The following is a 20,635-nucleotide window of genomic DNA, read 5'->3' as shown; positions in this document are numbered from 1 at the left end:
TTGCTCAATGATGATGTATAGGGGGTGGACCGAACATCGCATATGTTCGACGGCCGCGGTGAACGCGAACAAGCTATGTTCGCCGGGAACTGTTCACCGGCGAATAGTTCAGGACATCTCTACTTATGAGCTCCTGTTGCTGGGCTGCATCCAGCATTGTTTTTAATTCTCTTCTGTATCCTTAAGTGGGGTTATTGTCCAATATGTCATAGCATTCTCTGTCATCTAGTATCCTATGACACATCTCCTTGTACTTCTCAACATCCATTATAACAATGTTGCCCCCCTTGTCAGAGAGCTTGATGACGTTTGAGTCATCCGATTCGAGAGTAATCAGGCCTTTAATTTCCTCAACCTGTAAGGTTGTGGCTGCTACTAATGTTAGGAGTTATTTTCGATAATTGATCAGTTACAACTAGAGTTGAGCGAACACCTGGATGTTCGGGTTCGAGAAGTTCGGCCGAACATCCCGGAAATGTTCGGGTTCGGGATCCGAACCCGATCCGAACTTCGTCCCGAACCCGAACCCCATTGAAGTCAATGGGGACCCGAACTTTTCGGCACTAAAAAGGCTGTAAAACAGCCCAGGAAAGAGCTAGAGGGCTGCAAAAGGCAGCAACATGTAGGTAAATCCCCTGCAAACAAATGTGGATAGGGAAATGAATTAAAATAAAAATTAAATAAATAAAAATTAACCAAAATCAATTGGAGAGAGGTTCCATAGCAGAGAATCTGGCTTCCCGTCACCCACCACTGGAACAGTCCATTCTCAGATATTTAGGCCCCGGCACCCAGGCAGAGGAGAGAGGTCCCGTAACAGAGAATCTGTCTTCATGTCAGCAGAGAATTAGTCTGCATGTCATAGCAGAGAATGAGGCTTCACGTCAGCCACCACTGCAACAGTCCATTGGCATATATTTAGGCCCAGCACCCAGGCAGAGGAGAGAGGTCCCGTAACAGACAATCTGGCTTCATGTCAGCAGAGAATCAGTCTGCATGTCATAGCAGAGAATCAGGCTTCACGTCACCCACCACTGCAACAGTCCATTGTCATAAATTTAGGCCCAGCACTAGTGTTGAGCGGCATGTCCCATATTCGAATTCGCGAAATTTTGTGAATATTCGAAAGAATATTCGTAAAATATTCGCGATTATTCAAATTCGTTATTATTTCGCATATGCGATAATTCGAATTTTCGCATCGCATAATACATATGCTATGCAAAATTCACATGTGCGCTAATGAAATCGCCTTACGAAGATTCGCAACTCAATTCAATCACTAATGTATGAATGCAATGCCCTTTGCCTCTGTTCTGGGACAAGTGTAGATATTCGCATGTGCGCTAATAAAATCGCCTTACGAAGATTCGCACCTCAATCACTTTCTAGGGAATGTGAGACTTTTGGGAATCAATCGAGATACAGTGGGGGGTGATGACAGTAGTTGACAGAGTACAGATCAATGTAATCTGTAAGGTGGAAAGTAAAATAAAAAATACGAATTTTCGTTAATCGAATTTTACGAAGTTCTACGTATTCGCGAATATGGTGCTATACTATATGAATGCACAGGCCTTTGCCTCTCTGTTCTGGGGACAAGTGTAGATATTTGCATTTGCGTTAATAAAATCGCCTTACGAAGATTCGCAGCTCAATTCAATCACTAATGTATGAATGCAAAGCCCTTTGCCTCTGTTCTGGGACAAGTGTAGATATTCGCATGTGCGCTAATAAAATCGCCTTACGAAGATTCGCAACTCAATTCACTAATGTATGAATGCAAAGCCCTTTGCCTCTGTTCTGGCACGTGCCGATATTCGCATGTGCGCTAATAAAATCGCCTTACGAAGATTCGCGCCTCAATCACTTTCTAGGCAATGTGAGTAAGATCTGAGCTGTTGGACCTTTGGGAAACAATCAATTATATGTGTACTGTAATTTTGTGGGGGGGGGGGGGGGAAACAAAAAACGAATATTCGTTTTTACGATTATATAGCACTATATTCGAAATATTCGCGAAATCATGAAGTTGCGATATTCGCGGAAAAAATTTGCTTTTCGAATATTCGCTCTCAACACTACCCAGCACCCAGGCAGAGGAGAGAGGTCCCGTAACAGACAATCTGGCTTCATGTCAGCAGAGAATCAGTCTGCATGTCATAGCAGAGAATGAGGCTTCACGTCAGCCACCACTGCAACAGTCCATTGGCATATATTTAGGCCCAGCACCCAGGCAGAGGAGTGAGGTCCCGTAACAGAGAATCTGTCTTCATGTCAGCAGAGAATTAGTCTGCATGTCATAGCAGAGAATGAGGCTTCACGTCAGCCACCACTGCAACAGTCCATTGGCATATATTTAGGCCCAGCACACACACAGGCAGAGGAGAGAGGTCCCGTAACAGAGAATCTGGCTTCATGTCAGCAGAGAATTAGTCTGCATGTCATAGCAGAGAATGAGGCTTCACGTCAGCCACCACTGCAACAGTCCATTGGCATATATTTAGGCCCAGCACACACACAGGCAGAGGAGAGAGGTCCCGTAACAGAGAATCTGGCTTCATGTCAGCAGAGAATCAGTCTGCATGTCATAGCAGAGAATGAGGCTTCACGTCAGCCACCACTGCAACAGTCCATTGGCATATATTTAGGCCCAGCACCCAGGCAGAGGAGGGAGGTCCCGTAACAGAGAATCTGTCTTCATGTCAGCAGAGAATTAGTCTGCATGTCATAGCAGAGAATGAGGCTTCACGTCAGCCACCACTGCAACAGTCCATTGGCATATATTTAGGCCCAGCACCCAGGCAGAGGAGGGAGGTCCCGTAACAGAGAATCTGTCTTCATGTCAGCAGAGAATTAGTCTGCATGTCATAGCAGAGAATGAGGCTTCACGTCAGCCACCACTGCAACAGTCCATTGGCATATATTTAGGCCCAGCACACACACAGGCAGAGGAGAGAGGTCCCGTAACAGAGAATCTGGCTTCATGTCAGCAGAGAATCAGTCTGCATGTCATAGCAGAGAATGAGGCTTCACGTCAGCCACCACTGCAACAGTCCATTGGCATATATTTAGGCCCAGCACACACACAGGCAGAGGAGAGAGGTCCCGTAACAGAGGATCTGGCTTCATGTCAGCAGAGAATCAGTCTGCATGTCATAGCAGAGAATCAGGCTTCACGTCAGCCACCACTGCAACAGTCCATTGTCATAAATTTAGGCCCAGCACCCAGGCAGAGGAGAGAGGTCCCGTAACAGAGAATCTGGCTTCATGTCAGCAGAGAATCAGTCTTCATATCATAGCAGAGAATCAGGCTTCACGTCACCCACCACTGTAAGAGTCAATTTTCATAAATTTAGGCCCAGAACCCAGGCAGAGGAGAAAGGTCCCGTAACAGACAATCTGGCTTCATGTCAGCAGAGAATCAGTCTTCATATCATAGCAGAGAATCAGGCTTCACGTCACCCACCACTGCAACAGTCCATTGGCATATATTTAGGCCTAGCACACAGGCAGAGCAGAGAGGTCCCGTAACAGACAATCTGGCTTCATGACAGCAGAGAATCAGTCTGCATGTCATAGCAGAGAATCAGGCTTCACGTCAGCCACCACTGCAACAGTCCATTGTCATAAATTTAGGCCCAGCACCCAGGCAGAGGAGAGAGGTCCCGTAACAGAGGATCTGGCTTCATGTCAGCAGAGAATCAGTCTGCATGTCATAGCAGAGAATGAGGCTTCACGTCAGCCACCACTGCAACAGTCCATTGTCATAAATTTAGGCCCAGCACCCAGGCAGAGGAGAGAGGTCCCGTAACAGACAATCTGGCTTCATGTCAGCAGAGAATTAGTCTGCATGTCATAGCAGAGAATCAGGCTTCATGTCAGCCACCACTGCAACAGTCCATTGGCATATATTTAGGCCTAGCACACAGGCAGAGGAGAGGTTCATTCAACTTTGGGTAGCATCGCAATATAATGGTAAAATGAAAATAAAAATAGGATTGAATGAGGAAGTGCCCTGGAGTCCAATAATATATGGTTATGGGGAGGTAGTTAATGTCTAATCTGGACAAGGGACGGACAGGTCCTGTGGGATCCATGCCTGGTTCATTTTTATGAACGTCAGCTTGTCCACATTGGCTGTAGACAGGCGGCTGCGTTTGTCTGTAATGACGCCCCCTGCCGTGCTGAATACACGTTCAGACAAAACGCTGGCTGCCGGGCAGGCCAGCACCTCCAAGGCATAAAAGGCTAGCTCTGGCCACGTGGACAATTTAGAGACCCAGAAGTTGAATGGGGCCGAACCATCAGTCAGTACGTGGAGGGGTGTGCACACGTACTGTTCCACCATGTTAGTGAAATGTTGCCTCCTGCTAACACGTTGCGTATCAGGTGGTGGTGCAGTTAGCTGTGGCGTGTTGACAAAAGTTTTCCACATCTCTGCCATGCTAACCCTGCCCTCAGAGGAGCTGGCCGTGACACAGCTGCCTTGGCGACCTCTTGCTCCTCCTCTGCCTTGGCCTTGGGCTTCCACTTGTTCCCCTGTGACATTTGGGAATGCTCTCAGTAGCGCGTCTACCAACGTGCGCTTGTACTCGCGCATCTTCCTATCACGCTCCAGTGCAGGAAGTAAGGTGGGCACATTGTCTTTGTAGCGTGGATCCAGCAGGGTGGCAACCCAGTAGTCCGCACAGGTTAAAATGTGGGCAACTCTGCTGTCGTTGCGCAGGCACTGCAGCATGTAGTCGCTCATGTGTGCCAGGCTGCCCAGGGGTAAGGACAAGCTGTCCTCTGTGGGAGGCGTATCGTCATCGTCCTGCCTTTCCCCCCAGCCACGCACCAGTGATGGACCCGAGCTGCGTTGGGTGCCACCCCGCTGTGACCATGCTTCATCCTCATCCTCCTCCACCTCCTCCTCATCCTCGTCCTCCTCGTCCTCCAGTAGTGGGCCCTGGCTGGCCACATTTGTACCTGGCCTCTGCTGTTGCCAAAAACCTCCCTCTGAGTCACTTCGAAGAGACTGGCCTGAAAGTGCTAAAAATGACCCCTCTTCCTCCTCCTCCTCCTCCTCCTGGGCCACCTCCTCTTCCATCATCGCCCTAAGTGTTTTCTCAAGGAGACATAGAAGTGGTATTGTAACGCTGATAACGGTGTCATCGCCACTGGCCATGTTGGTGGAGTACTCGAAACAGCGCAACAGGGCACACAGGTCTCGCATGGAGGCCCAGTCATTGGTGGTGAAGTGGTGCTGTTCTGTAGTGCGACTGACCCGTGCGTGCTGCAGCTGAAACTCCACTATGGCCTGCTGCTGCTCGCACAGTCTGTCCAGCATGTGCAAGGTGGAGTTCCACCTGGTGGGCACGTCGCATATGAGGCGGTGAGCGGGAAGGCCGAAGTTACGCTGTAGCGCAGACAGGCGAGCAGCAGCAGGATGTGAACGCCGGAAGCGCGAACAGATGCACTTTATGCAGCAGCTCTGACATGTCGGGGTAGTTGTGAATGAACTTCTGCACCACCAAATTCAGCACATGCGCCAAGCAAGGGATGTGCGTCAAATTGGCTAGTCCCAGAGCTGCAACGAGATTTCGCCCATTATCACACACCACCAGGCCGGGCTTGAGGCTCACCGGCAGCAACCACTCGTCGGTCTGTTGTTCTATACCCCGCCACAACTCCTGTGCGGTGTGGGGCCTGTCCCCCAAACATATGAGTTTCAGAATGGCCTGCTGACGTTTACCCCGGGCTGTGCTGAAGTTGGTGGTGAAGGTGTGTGGCTGACTGGATGAGCAGGTGGAAGAAGAGGAGGAGGAAGCCGAGAAGGAGGAGGTGGCAACAGGAGGCAAAGAATGTTGCCCTGCGATCCTTGGCGGCGGAAGGACGTGCGCCAAACAGCTCTCCGCCTGGGGCCCAGCTGCCACTACATTTACCCAGTGTGCAGTTAGGGAGATATAGCGTCCCTGGCCGTGCTTACTGGTCCACGTATCTGTGGTTAGGTGGACCTTGCCACAGATGGCGTTGCGCAGTGCACACTTGATTTTATCGGATACTTGGTTGTGCAGGGAAGGCACGGCTCTCTTGGAGAAGTAGTGGCGGCTGGGAACAACATACTGTGGGACAGCAAGCGACATGAGCTGTTTGAAGCTGTCTGTGTCCACCAGCCTAAATGACAGCATTTCATAGGCCAGTAGTTTAGAAATGCTGGCATTCAGGGCCAGGGATCGAGGGTGGCTAGGTGGGAATTTACGCTTTCTATCAAATGTTTGTGAGATGGAGAGCTGAACGCTGGCGTGTGACATGGTTGAGACGCTTGGTGACGGAGGTGGTGGTGGTGGTGTTGGTGGTACATCCCCTGTTTGCTGGGCGGCAGGTGCCAACGTTCCTCCAGAGGCGGAGGAAGAGGCCGAGGCGGCAGCAGCAGAATAGGCCGAGGCGGCAGCAGCAGAAGAGGTAGCAGGGGGAGCCTGAGTGACTTCCTTGGTTTTAAGGTGTTTACTCCACTGCAGTTCATGCTTTGCATGCAGGTGCCTGGTCATGCAGGTTGTGCTCAGGTTCAGAACGTTAATGCCTCGCTTCAGGCTCTGATGGCACAGCGTGCAAACCACTCGGGTCTTGTCGTCAGCACATTGTTTGAAGAAGTGCCATGCCAGGGAACTCCTTGAAGCTGCCTTTGGGGTGCTCGGTCCCAGATCAGCGGTCAGTAGCAGGCGGAGTCTCTTGGCGGCGGGTGTTCTGCTTTTGCCCACTGCTCCCTCTTTTGCTACGCTGTTGGCTCGGTCTCACCACTGCCTCTTCCTCCGAACTGTGAAAGTCAGTGGCACGACCTTCATTCCATGTGGGGTCTAGGACCTCATCGTCCCCTGCATCGTCTTCCACCCAGTCTTGATCCCTGACCTCCTGTTCAGTCTGCACACTGCAGAAAGACGCAGCAGTTGGCACCTGTGTTTCGTCATCATCAGAGACATGCTGAGGTGGTATTCCCATGTCCTCATCATCAGGAAACATAAGTGGTTGTGCGTCAGTGCATTCTATGTCTTTCACCGCTGGGGAAGGGCTAGGTGGATGCCCTTGGGAAACCCTGCCAGCGGAGTCTTCAAACAGCATAAGAGACTGCTGCATAACTTGAGGCTGAGACAGTTTCCCTGGTATGCATGGGGGTGATGTGACAGACTGATGGGGTTGGTTTTCAGGCGCCATCTGTGCGCTTTCTGCAGAAGACTGGGTGGGAGATAATGTGAACGTGCTGGATCCACTGTCGGCCACCCAATTGACTAATGCCTGTACCTGCTCAGGCCTTACCATCCTTAGAACGGCATTGGGCCCCACCATATATCGCTGTAAATTCTGGCGGCTACTGGGACCTGAGGTAGTTGGTACACTAGGACGTGTGGATGTGGCAGAACGGCCACGTCCTCTCCCAGCACCAGAGGGTCCACTAACACCACCACGACCATGTCCACGTCCGCGTCCCTTACTAGATGTTTTTCTCATTGTTATGGTTCACCACAACAACAAATATATTATTTGGCCCAATGTATTGTATTCAAATTCAGCGGGATATAAATTTGAGGCCTAGTATTTAGGCGCTGGGTGACCGGTATGGATTTAGTGACAGAATTAGACTTGGAAATGCACAGAAGCGTGTGTGTGAAGTTATTCTGAATGACCCTATGTGCACCTTCAATATGATCTACCCTTTTAGGGATAGATTTCAAATAGCTCTGATATAGCAGAAACGACTAAATTATGAAATTGCTAAATTGGGAATTGTATTTCAACCCAGAACAAAAAATGTGCTTTGACGGACACTAAATAACTTTCCCAGCCACAACAGGACAGCGGTAACGAGAGATTTAGCGGGATATAAATTTGAGGCCTAGTATTTAGGCGCTGGGTGACAGGTATGGGTTTAGTGACAGAATTAGATTTGGAAATGCACAGTAGCGGGTGTGTGAAGTTATTCTGAATGACCCTATGTGCACCTTGAATATTATATACCCTTTTAGGGATAGATTTCAAATAGCTCTGATATAGCAGAAACCACTAAATTATGAAATTGCTAAATTGGGAATTGTATTTCAACCCAGAACAAGAAATGTGCTTGAACGGACACTAAATAACTCGCCCAGCTACAGCACTAGGGACAGATTTAGCGGGATATAAATTTGAGGCCTAGTATTTAGGCGCTGGGTGACAGGTATGGGTTTAGTGCCAGAATTAGACTTGGAAATACACAGTAGCGGGTGTGTGTGAAGTTATTCTGAATGACCCAATGTGCACCTTGAATATTATATACCCTTTTAGGGATAGATTTCAAATAGCTCTGATATAGCAGAAACCACTAAATTATGAAATTGCTAAATTGGGAATTGTATTTCAACCCAGAACAAGAAATGTGCTTGAACGGACACTAAATAACTCGCCCAGCTACAGCACTAAGGACAGATTTAGCGGGATATAAATTTGAGGCCTAGTATTTAGGCGCTGGGTGACAGGTATGGGTTTAGTGCCAGAATTAGACTTGGAAATACACAGTAGCGGGTGTGTGTGAAGTTATTCTGAATGACCCAATGTGCACCTTGAATATTATATACCCTTTTAGGGATAGATTTCAAATAGCTCTGATATAGCAGAAACCACTAAATTATGAAATTGCTAAATTGGGAATTGTATTTCAACCCAGAACAAGAAATGTGCTTGAACGGACACTAAATAACTCGCCCAGCTACAGCACTAAGGACAGATTTAGCGGGATATAAATTTGAGGCCTAGTATTTAGGCGCTGGGTGACAGGTATGGGTTTAGTGCCAGAATTAGACTTGGAAATACACAGTAGCGGGTGTGTGTGAAGTTATTCTGAATGACCCAATGTGCACCTTGAATATTATATACCCTTTTAGGGATAGATTTCAAATAGCTCTGATATAGCAGAAACCACTAAATTATGAAATTGCTAAATTGGGAATTGTATTTCAACCCAGAACAAGAAATGTGCTTGAACGGACACTAAATAACTCGCCCAGCTACAGCACTAAGGACAGATTTAGCGGGATATAAATTTGAGGCCTAGTATTTAGGCGCTGGGTGACAGGTATGGGTTTAGTGCCAGAATTAGACTTGGAAATACACAGTAGCGGGTGTGTGTGAAGTTATTCTGAATGACCCAATGTGCACCTTGAATATTATATACCCTTTTAGGGATAGATTTCAAATAGCTCTGATATAGCAGAAACCACTAAATTATGAAATTGCTAAATTGGGAATTGTATTTCAACCCAGAACAAGAAATGTGCTTGAACGGACACTAAATAACTCGCCCAGCTACAGCACTAGGGACAGATTTAGCTGGATATAAATTTGAGGCCTAGTATTTAGGCGCTGGGTGACAGGTATGGGTTTAGTGCCAGAATTAGACTTGGAAATACACAGTAGCGGGTGTGTGTGAAGTTATTCTGAATGACCCAATGTGCACCTTGAATATTATATACCCTTTTAGGGATAGATTTCAAATAGCTCTGATATAGCAGAAACCACTAAATTATGAAATTGCTAAATTGGGAATTGTATTTCAACCCAGAACAAGAAATGTGCTTGAACGGACACTAAATAACTCGCCCAGCTACAGCACTAAGGACAGATTTAGCGGGATATAAATTTGAGGCCTAGTATTTAGGCGCTGGGTGACCGGTATGGATTTAGTGACAGAATTAGACTGGGATATGGCCAAAAAATAAACAGACTATTGCTGGTTAAATGCACTTGGTGTGACAGCTTCACCCTGATGTAGGCTTTAGCCAAAAAACAACCACACCATTGAGGGTTAAATGCACTTGGTGACAGGCGCAGCTTGCCCCTGATTTAGTATATGGCCAAAAAATGAACAGACTATTGCTGGTTAAATGCACTTGGTGTGACAGCTTCACCCTGATGTAGGCTTTAGCCAAAAAACAACCACACCATTGAGGGTTAAATGCACTTGGTGACAGGCGCAGCTTGCCCCTGATTTTGTATATGGCCAAAAAATGAACAGACTATTGCTGGTTAAATGCACTTGGTGTGACAGCTTCACCCTGATGTAGGCTTTAGCCAAAAAACAACCACACCATTGAGGGTTAAATGCACTTGGTGACAGGCGCAGCTTGGCCCTGATTTAGTATATGGCCAAAAAATGAACAGACTATTGCTGGTTAAATGCACTTGGTGTGACAGCTTCACCCTGATGTAGGCTTTAGCCAAAAAACAACCACACCATTGAGGGTTAAATGCACTTGGTGACAGGCGCAGCTTGCCCCTGATTTTGTATATGGCCAAAAAATGAACAGACTATTGCTGGTTAAATGCACTTGGTGTGACAGCTTCACCCTGATGTAGGCTTTAGCCAAAAAACAACCACACCATTGAGGGTTAAATGCACTTGGTCGCAGCTTGTGCTGGCGCACCACAAGACACAAAATGGCCGCCGATCACCCCAGAAAAATGTGACTGACAAACGGTCTGGGCAGCCTAAAAACAGTGAGCAATTGAGGATCAGCAGCTCAATGATCCACAGCTGCAGATCGATCAGTTAATCAAGTCCTTTGGAGGAGTTAATCTGCCTAATCTCGCCCTACTGTCGCAGCCGCAACCTCTCCCTACGCTAATCAGAGCAGAGTGACGGGCGGCGCTATGTGACTCCAGCTTAAATAGAGGCTGGGTCACATGGTGCTCTGGCCAATCACAGCCATGCCAATAGTAGGCATGGCTGTGATGGCCTCTTGGGGCAAGTAGTATGACGCTTGTTGATTGGCTGCTTTGCAGCCTTTCAAAAAGCGCCAAGAAAGCGTCACAAAAGCGCGAAGAAAGCGACGAACACCGAACCCGAACCCGGACTTTTACGAAAATGTCCGGGTTCGGGTCCGTGTCACGGACACCCCAAAATTCGGTACGAACCCGAACTATACAGTTCGAGTTCGCTCATCCCTAGTTACAACTTTAAAGAAGGTATCAGTAGGGGTATTATCACTCATGGGTGGATATTTAATAGAAGACTGGCGTAAGTTAGTGAAGGGTCCTGTTCCAGGTGTTTTATCACCCTCTTCTAGGAGAACTGCCAGCAATCGAACATCCAGTAATTAATCTACTTCTATACATAAAGCTGTAGCTTCCTGTTTGTCGTGGGTAGCAAAGAATTTTCTTCGCTTGAGTTTTCTACAGAACAAATGTATGGCCTTCACCTACCCAAAAAGACCAAATTTATGAGTGGGAACAAATGATAGCCCTTTACTTAAAAGAGTATGTTCTGCTATAGAGAGTTGTTTGTGGGATAAATTCAAAACCTGTATATTATCAGAGGAATTAACAATTGTAGTCAGGGTTGATTCCTGTTTTCTTGATTGTGAAGTGGGTAGTCTATAGTTGGAGGGGGATTCCCTAAAAAAAACACTGCCTCTAGTTCTACTCCAGTGTGACCTATCTGATTTGGTCGTCTTCCCCTTGTTGGGGGGTATCTGAAGGCGGCACTGTTAGATGTTGATGGTCCTTTACCCTCACCTTCAGAGGATGACGGTTCTGTTTTGATTTTAAGGGCCTTGGAAGTCTGAGTTCCAAAGTCCAATATCCATCCTTCCCTGAAGTAGTTACTGTCTCTTATGAACTGGGAGCGTTTACGCTCCTTTAATTCTGCTGTATATTTTTCAACTGTCTGTTGAAATGCAATTTCTTTTTTACTGTTATCAGGATTGGCACAAAATTTTCTTGTTGCTTCAATACACTCCTCTAGTTCACTCTTACTTTTAATAAATATCATTTTTTCCTATTCTAACTAATACACACCAAAAGGGGCTGCAATTTTCTCAGTTCACCACACAATGGCTAATAAGCCCTTTTTTCCCCACTAATACATGTAGGGATCGACCGATATTTTTTTAGGACCGATACCGATAATCTGTGACCTTTCAGGCCAATAGCCGATAATTTATACCGATATTCTGTGAATTTTCATTTTTGAAAAAAATAATAATTCCTACACAAATCTGCTGAAAATGAATATGTTTATTGTTAACGGTAGTTTGTTTATTTTGTAAATCTTTCTTTTTCATTTATAATTAATATTTTGGTGTGGTTTATTTTTTTTGTAACTTTTTTTTTTTTACTATTAGCCCCCTTAGGGACCAGAACCCTTGTCCTATTCACCCTGATAGAGCTCTATCAGGGTGAATAGGACCTCACACTCTCCCTGCTGCTCTGTGCTTTGTGCACACAGCAGCATGGAGCTTACCATGGCAGCCAGGGCTTCAGTAGCGTCCTGGCTGCCATGATAACCGATCGGAGCCCCAGGCTTACACTGCTGGGGCTCCGATCGGAACTTCCACTGAGGAGGAGGGGAGAGAGGGGACCCTGTGGCCACTGCCACCAATGATTAATACTGGGGGGTTTGGGTGGGGGGCGCACTGCGCCACCAATGTCTTTAATACTGGGGTTGGGGGGGCGCACTGCACCAACAATGATTCATACTGGGGTTGGGGGGGCTGCACTGCACCACCAATGATTAATACTGGGTTGGGGGGCACACTGCACCACCAATGATTCATACTGGGGTTGGGGGGTGCACTGCATCACCAATGTTTTGATACTGGGGTTGGGGGGGGCGCACTGCACCACCAATGAAGATAACTCTCTCATTAATTCATATACAGGAGGTGAGAGCTGGCTGCAGAATCATATAGCTGGCTCCCGACCTCTATGAGCGGTAGCTGCAATACACGGCAGTTAACCCCGCAGGTGCGGCACCAGAGGGTTTAACTACCGTGGATAGCAGCTACTTGTCATAGAGGTTGGGAGCTGGCTATGTGATTCTGCAGCCAGCTCCCGCCTCCTGTATATGAATTAATGAGAGAGTTATCTTCATTGGTGGCGCAGTGGCCACAGCCCCGCCCCTCCTCTTTTCCCCCCTCCTCTCATTGGCGGCAGCAGCAGCACAGGGGGGAGGGAGACACTGTTTCCTTCTCCCCTGTGCTGCTGAGGGAACACGGAGAGCGCTGTCAGCAGCGCGATCCTTGTTCCCGATTCGTTATCGGCATATCGACAAAATAGATGCCGATACGATAACGTTCAAAATCCTGATTATCGGCCGATAATATCGGTAAAACCGATAATCAGTTGATCCCTAAATACATGCCAAAAAATGCTTTAGAACATATAACTACACCGCACAAGGGCAAATAAGATGTAGAAATATTTCCTTGTAATAAACCCTGTTAATGGCTGTATCAAACAGCACTTGCACCCAAATAACAAAAATGGTTTGCTGAAATTACAGAGCTGTGTAATGGCAGTTTGGGTCCCCAGTCAGTGCAGTAAGGTGTAATAGGATTGTTCCTATTACCCAGGCTGTAACCTCCCCTACTGAACCATGTTCTGCTTCAATACTGTGTAATAATTCCTCCCTATCCTTTCCCTACATTTCTAATGCTCTTGAGCAAAATAAACATTTTCAAGTCTTTCCTAGCACTGTCCCTAGCACCTGCTAGCATCTCTCCCTGCTCTAAGTACATTGGAAAATGACTAAATCCAAAATGACTGAGGCTAGTTATAGGGCTGTGACATCATAGGGCTGGCTGGCTGGCTGCTGATTGCTTGCATGCGGACCCAGAAACGCCAGTGTGAAACTGGCGTTTCTGGGTCAGCTTGTGAGATCTGTTTCAGGGCTCTCACAAACAGTGCAAAACAGATCAGTTTAGCCCCAATGCATTCTGAATGGATAAGGATCCTTTCAGAATGCATCAGTTTGCCTCCGTTGAGCCTCCATTCCGCTCTGGAGGCGGACACCAAAACGCTGCTTGCAGCCAAACGGATCCGTTCTGAACGGATACAAGCATTTGCATTATAGGTGCGGATCTGTCTGTGCAGATACCAGACTGATCCGCACCTAACGCAAGTGTGAAAGTAGCCTAACTCTGCTATATTTCTGTAGCCTGCAACCTCTAACTGCCCAGTTGGGCTGAAACTACTACACCCAACATGTTTTGGCAGTAATAGTAAATGGATATTGGTGCAATTCTGAGCTATTAGTCTATATAATACATATGTAGCCTAAATATGTATTAGATAGACTAGTAGCCCAGAATTGCACCAATATCCATTTTCTATTACTGCCAAAACATGTTGGGTGTAGTAGTTTCAGCCCAACTGGGCAGTCAGAGGTTGCAGGCTACAGAAATATAGCAGAGCTAGTTATAAAGCCAGCCCCTGCCAGCCCCCAGCAGACCCTACTCTGAGTCTACTCTGAACTCACTCACTCATAAATGTGGTGAGCAATTAGGAAGACCTTTTTTTTTTTTTTACAAATCTTATCTTATCTTAACTTCTGGACCGGCACGGGCTTCTTCGCGCTCTCCCGAAAGCGCCTTCTCCCTGCTGCGTCTCGGCGTCATGTCCGGTGCGGCCGCCCAACAGGAAATGACGAGGCACGCTTCACCCGCACGGGGAGGAGAATCAGGTGGTGGAGACTCAAGGAGGGTAGGCCTGGCCTGGCACTGACTGCAGCGCAGAAACGCAACACTGGGCGGCGCGCCCCGGGTCGGCCGCCCGGGTTAAATAGGCAGGCACAGCACTACTGCAGGGCGGGGCCAGGGGTCCACAGGCGGCCGGGCCCCCTGGAGTGCCGGGCCCGGTCGCAACTGCAACCCCTGCGACCCCTGTATGTACGCCCCTGTAGACAGCGCTGTGTCCCCCGTATCAGTACAGAGCAGGGCACTTTAGCTGGTTGAAAGTCCCTAAATACAGTTCATTGACAAGGCACAATGGTGTGTGAAGACTTGTGTATAGGCAATAGGAAAAGCATTAAAATTAACTCATACCAGCCAAATCGGAGACATCTATCTGTAAGCAGCACTGTTTCATGTTTTCTTGCCCCTCATCAGTGCTGACAAGAGTGTTAATTGATTGCATTAAAGGGACCTGTCATCTGTCTGTCACCTGCAGCAGCAGGGTCCAAATCAGTAAAGGGAAACCAGGGAGACAAATAACAAAAGACTAGTGACAGAATGGAAAGACAATCAGAAATCAGAAGACAAAACCAGAAACATACCAAGCCTAGGTCAATACCAGGAAAGTCCAAATTGAATCTAAAATTAACCAGAGAGGGGTCAAAAAAAGGAAATCTCATCAAAGTCTAAAGGGTCAGTTAGGAGGTAGAGTCCCAAACCAAGGTCAGAGATCCAGAAATCAGCAATGCAATAGAGGGCTAGTAAGGCAATCCAAATATAGAAAGCAATCACAGGCAACATGTGGCCAGCAAGTTGCCTATTTAAATAGGCTCCACTTCCTGGTCACATGATGCGACCTGACATCACATGATCAGAGAAGTCAGGGTGTTTAACCGGCTCTGATTAACCATCGCTGCTTCACAGGGAGACCCCGTCTGAATTCTTAGCAAACAGATGTTGGTGGTGCTGCAGGAAAAGCAGCTGGCTAGGGATATGACACCAGCACTGCAAGGAAGATGAGTCAGATGAGACTTTTGGTCTTTCCCTCCTCTATCTCCTGCCCATGACTGACAGGTTTCTTTCCTGTTATGCATATGAAAGAAACATGCCAGTCATGGTCTGGAGGCAAGGTAGAGTGATGCCACAAGAGTCATCAGACTCATCTCACTTCCAGCACTGGAGCGCTTTGCAAGGTTCAGTCTGTCAGTACTGTATAAGTACTGAATGCTAGCCCAGATATGACAGACTGCCCAGATTAGCAGGTCTGTCACTATACTATGCTTCCCCCACTGAGACAAGGTGACAAGTTCCCTTTAGATTGCAAAATTTTAATTACTTTTTTGCATCAAGCATTGCCTGAACATACATGGGGTAATTTATCAAACTGGTATAAAGTATAACAGGCTTAGTTGCCCATAACAACCAACCTTTTATTTTCCAAAGGAGTTGTCAAAAATGAAAGGTGAAATCTGACTGGTTGCTATGTGCAATAGTGTTGGGCGTGAATATTCAAATAGTGAATATTAATCGCGAATATTGGCACTTCGAGAATTTGCAAATATTTAGAATATAGTGATATATTTTAGTATTTTCAAATATTCTAGATTTTTTCTCATCAGAACACATGAACCCTAACTGCTTCTTGCTTGTGGGCCAATGAGAAAGCTGCAATGTCTTTGTCTGAGACACCCCTTAATATATAAGAACCTCCCCAGCAGGTTTTTTAAAGTTCTGAGAGAGACATTGGAAAATGTAGCAAAAGTGACCCACACCTGTATTGTGCGCGCGTTACGCGAATATTACATTGCCGATTTTCTCAATCAAGAAAATAATAGCGAATTCTCGAATTTGCAAATATATGATGAATATTCTACAAAATATTTGCGAAATATCGAGAATTTGAATATTGCCCCTGCCGCTCATCACTAATGGGCAACTAAGCCAGTTCCACTTTACACTAGTTTGATAGATGACCCCAACAGTGTCTGTTACTACCCCCTCAATAAGCTGTGTCTAAGGCATCTTGTCCAGCCAACTTATACTCTGCTCTATTCTGATGAGGAGCTAGAACCCGGAACACAGTGCTTACCTCTTGGAAATGGTGTAATTTATAGTCATCTGGCCAAGGTCCATAAAATTCATTCAGGTGTAAAGCCACCTGTGGTCAGGAAAGTCCATTATAGATGTGTTTTGGAACTAGTCTTCATTAGTGTTGAGTGCGAATATTCGAATATCGAAATTTTTAAGCCAATATCGGCACTTCGCTAATTCGCGAATATTTCGAATATAGTGCTATATATTCGTTATTTTGAATATTATTATTTATTTTTTTTATTGTTACCCTAGCTTTGTCCAAAAGCAGTACTTTTAAGAGAGGATTCCATGCTCCCTGCTCGCTCAAGTCAGTGCCTGTTGCCGCCTACTTTTCGTGCGCATGGAGCGTCCCCATCACCATGGGAACGCCTCCATGCTACAATGTACTGTCGGATGTGAGAATCAAGTTGCAATCACAATGCGAATAATATAACTTGAATAAATCACATAACGATTTTAACTTGTACCTGGTTTGCAATGGTTGGCTTTCTTGAATTAGCGAAGATGGAGAATATTTCGTTTTGACTAATAAATATATTCGTCATCCTCGCTAATTTAAAGTAATTTAGTAAACCAAGTCTAAATTGAAATCTCAATGAGATTAATTCAAGTTATATTACTCGCATTGCAATTTAAACTTGTAGCTGCTGCTGGGTCTCTAATGGAATGGGTCAGCTTGCTAGAATTAACAAAGTTAACGAATATGGAATCTAGCAGTGCTAAATTGCAATCGCAATGCGATAATATTTGCTATTATTATTAACCGCATTGCGAATCCAACTTTTATAATCCAAAATTCTTAGATATAGTACTATATTCGTTATATCCGACCGTTAATTCTCCCAATACCACCATTATCAAAATCGCCTAAGTTGTAATCGCAATGCGATAATAACTTAAACTGAGGAAAATGTAGACTACTTTGTTATCTTCGTTGATGTAGAATACTTCGCTATCTTCGTTGATGTAGAATACTTTGCTATCTTCGTTGATGTAGAATACTTTGCTATCTTCGTTGATGTAGACTACTTTGTTATCTTCGTTGATGTAGAATACTTCGCTATCTTCGTTGATGTAGAATACTTCGCTATCTTCGTTGATGTAGAATACTTCGCTATCTTGATTCTTTTATTAATATAAAGACACAGAATATAGCGCTATATTCGTGTTAAATCTAGATCTCCAAGATTAAAGAATAGGAAAGTTGCCTTATTATTAAGTTATAAGGCAATTAGAAGTTATAATTTATAACTTCTAATTCTAAGCTTAAAAATCTCAATATGCGAATGAATAAATCGCATATTAATCGCGATAAATACAATAATGACGAATATTCGATTTTGACGAATATAAGATAAATATTCAAGCGAATATTCGCAAAATATTGCAAAATCGAATATGGCACCTCCCGCTCAACACTAGTCTTCATCAAGTTCTGATTTTTGATGCTGGATAGAATAGTGTAGAATGCTATATAATCCTGGTCATCAATGACCTACAGAAATCTGATAGAAAATAACTAATACAAGTTTAAACATGTACATGTCTATGTACAGTATATACTCATTGTCTATGTTACCATTAAATTACTAAGAACAGATAGCAAAAGATCAGTTATTAATGTAATTGTAATGTAATCAGGTATCAGTGTAATGGCTGATTGGTGTAAATTCTGCCTTTTCACTTTAAAAATAAAATTTTCTTAAGGCGGTAAAATTAAATGAGCAATTTCTAGCAGTAAAAGTAAACTACAGCTCCCTAGTCCTCTATTTGTACACCAGATTCCAATTTACTGTATAGCATCAAAAACAAATACTTTCATCGTGATAGAACTCAGGCAAATGGGAAAGTGGCCAATAGAAAATGCAGCTTAGCGGAATCATTCAGGTGAATATCACTGCAAGTCACAGAATCCTCATAACATGATCACATTATCCCAAATAGCTGCGAGGCATCTGCATCATCTCCATTTACATGGCAGTACGTAGCCTAAAAAATTTGCATATTTAGTGGTTACTAATACTGTCACGTTGACAGAGTAGCTTGAGGACAATATTATTAGAAATCTCAAATATAATATAGCTATGTATTTATTTACTTCTATAAAAAGCTCTTCATATAATATATTAACTCAGCTGGCCCCTAAATTATATTTTTGTTTATTTGATATATATATATTTCTACACTGAACAAAAATATGAATGCAACACTTTCAGTTTTGCTTCCATTTTGCATGAGCTGAACTCAAAGATCTGAAACATTTTCTACATACACAAAAGACCCATTACTCTCAAATATTGTTCACTAATCTGTCTAAATCTGTGTTAGTAAGCACTTCTCCTTTGCCGAGATAATCCATCCCACCTCACATGTGGCATATCAAGGTGCTGATTAGACAGCATGAATATTGCACAGGTGTACCTTAGACTGCCCACAATTAAAAGCCACTCTGAAATGTGCACAGTTTTGCCTTACTGGGGGGGGGGGGGGGGGGGCAGAAAACCAGTCAGTATCTGGTGTGGCCACCATTTGCCTCACTCAGTGCAACACATCTCCGTCGCATAGAGTTGATCAGGTTGTTGATTGTGACCTGTGGAATGTTGGTCCACTCCTCTTCAATAGCTGTGCGAAGTTTCAGAATATTGGCAGGAACTGGAACAAGCTGTCGTATACGCTGATCCAGGTGATGGTCGTGGATGAATGGCACAACAATAGGCCTCAGGATCTCGTCAGGGTATCTCTGTGCATTCAAAATGCCATCAATAAAATGCACCCGTGTTTGTTGTCCATAACATGCTCCTGCCCATAACCCCACTGCCACCAGGGGCCACTCGATCCACAACATTGACGTCACAATCCGCTCACCCACACAACGCCACACACGCTGTCTGCCTTACCCTGAACAGTGAAAACCGGGACTTATCCGTGAACAGAATGCCTCTCCAACGTGCAAAACGCCATCAAATGTGAGCATTTTCCCACTAGATTCGGTTACGACGACGAACTGAAGTCAGGCCCAGACCCCGATAAGGATGATGAGCATGCAGATGAGCTTCCATGAGATGGTTTCTGACAGTTTGTGCAGAAATATTTTGGTTATGCAAACCGATTGTTGCTGCAGCTGTCCGGGTGGCTGGTCTCAGATGATTATGGAGGTGAACATGCTGGATGTGGAGGTCCTGGGCTGGTGTGGTTACACGTGGTCTGCGGTTGTGAGGCCGGTTGGATGTACTGCCAAATTCTCCTGAATGCCTTTGGAGATGGCTTATGGTAGATAAATGAACATTCATTGCATGGTCAACAGCTCTGGTAGACATTCCTGCAGTCAGTTTGCCAATTGCACGCTCCCTCAAATGTTGCAACATCTGTGACATTGTGATGTGTGATCAAACTACACATTTCAGAGTGGTCTTTTATTGTGGGCAGTCTAAGGCACACCTGTGCAATATTCATGCTGTCTAAGCAGCACCTTGATATGCCACACCTGTGAGGTGGGATGGATTATCTCGGCAAAGGAGAAGTGCTCACTAACACAGATTTAGACAGATTTGTGAACAATATTTGAGACTAATGGGTCTTTTGTGTATGTAGAAAATGTTTCAGATCTTTGAGTTCAGCTCATGCAAAATGGGAGCAAAACCAAAAGTGTTGCGTTTATATTTTTGTTCAGTGTATTTTTAGAATATATAATATATTATAATATTAGTAATATAGTAGTTTCCCACATATTATGCATTCATATATATCAGAAGTATGATTTTATCTATATTTTGTTTTTCAAAAATGCTTTTATTGTGTTAAAAGTGAAAAAAAGAAAAAATTTGACATATTAGGTATCGCCATGTCCATAACAACTAGGTCTATTATAATATCACATTGCCTAACCCCTCAGGTGAACACCGTAAAAAAAAAAGAAGTAAAACCCGATTTCAAAAATCTTTTGGCACCTTACATCACAAAAAGTGTAATACCAAGCAATCAAAAAGTTATATGCACTCCAAAATAGTATCAATCAAACCATCATCTCATCCCGCAAAAAAATCGCCGCCCCCCAAAAAAATCTATTGCTCTCAGAATAT

The sequence above is a fragment of the Bufo gargarizans genome, chromosome 5, assembly GCF_014858855.1.
Source record: "Bufo gargarizans isolate SCDJY-AF-19 chromosome 5, ASM1485885v1, whole genome shotgun sequence".
Taxonomy (NCBI): Eukaryota; Metazoa; Chordata; class Amphibia; order Anura; family Bufonidae; genus Bufo; species Bufo gargarizans.
The sequence above is the reverse complement of the archived record's forward strand: the minus strand, read 5'-3'. Positions refer to the sequence as shown.